The following is a 422-nucleotide window of genomic DNA, read 5'->3' as shown; positions in this document are numbered from 1 at the left end:
GGCGGGCCGTTGTTATTAGCATCTGGTGCTAGCTGCGCTAACAGATATAAGAAGAAGATGTTTCTACAACAAAGGTGGAGGGGAGCTTTCTCCTGACAGACTGAGAGGCTACAGCTCAGTGACGGAGCGTCCACACAGCAGCGTGCGTTGACGCTTGGCGGTGGGCGTGTCTGAAGCTTCGGGAGTCAACGCGACCAACAACCAATCACATGAATCTCCCGCCCCCGACATACAAAGCAAAAAACATTCCATGATAGCTATATATACTGTCTATGCCTGCTAGCTGTCCATTCAATGTTTAAACGAGGTACATTGGATATAAACTCCCCAAACAGGCGAAAACCTACCAGTTTCACCCACTATCTCTGCCACCTCCCTCCATGCCTGGCTCCTCCGGTTTGTATCCCGGTAGATGAACAGAG

This window comes from Notothenia rossii (assembly GCF_949606895.1).
Source record: "Notothenia rossii genome assembly, chromosome: 9".
NCBI classification, from domain to species: Eukaryota; Metazoa; Chordata; class Actinopteri; order Perciformes; family Nototheniidae; genus Notothenia; species Notothenia rossii.
This window is presented reverse-complemented; position numbering follows the sequence as displayed.